Genomic DNA, 436 nt, shown 5'->3' with positions numbered 1-436 from the left:
AACCGTGGGATCTTGACCTGTGTCGCTTTAATCAACTTTAATATGCCCATAATAAAATTTAAAGAACTTTAACCATAGGGTCACCTGATTTGACATTATAACCGAATGACCTAAAAACTTGAACTCTGCTACAACGAGGAGCTTGGAGCTTACATGGTGGATAGCCCGGTCATCTTCAACAGCAAAAATATCTACAACAACACATCCTTCCTTAGCTTTAAACAACAAAGCCATTGGATATCGAGGTTGTTTGCCTAGTGCAACATAAATCCTCAAACACATCTTTTAGGCATTTGTACAATCCTGTTGTACAATCTAAGCCCTAACTCGCCTTAAGATTCTGAGGTTAGCATTCGTCATGACCTAAATCCTCACATCTTCAAGGTTATTTGTGCTGATTGCTTCACACAAATATAAATCCTAATAAATAAAAAAT

Source organism: Phalaenopsis equestris, unplaced genomic scaffold, assembly GCF_001263595.1.
Source record: "Phalaenopsis equestris unplaced genomic scaffold, ASM126359v1 Scaffold202545, whole genome shotgun sequence".
Classification (NCBI taxonomy): domain Eukaryota; kingdom Viridiplantae; phylum Streptophyta; class Magnoliopsida; order Asparagales; family Orchidaceae; genus Phalaenopsis; species Phalaenopsis equestris.
Note: the sequence above shows the minus strand (reverse complement) of the source record.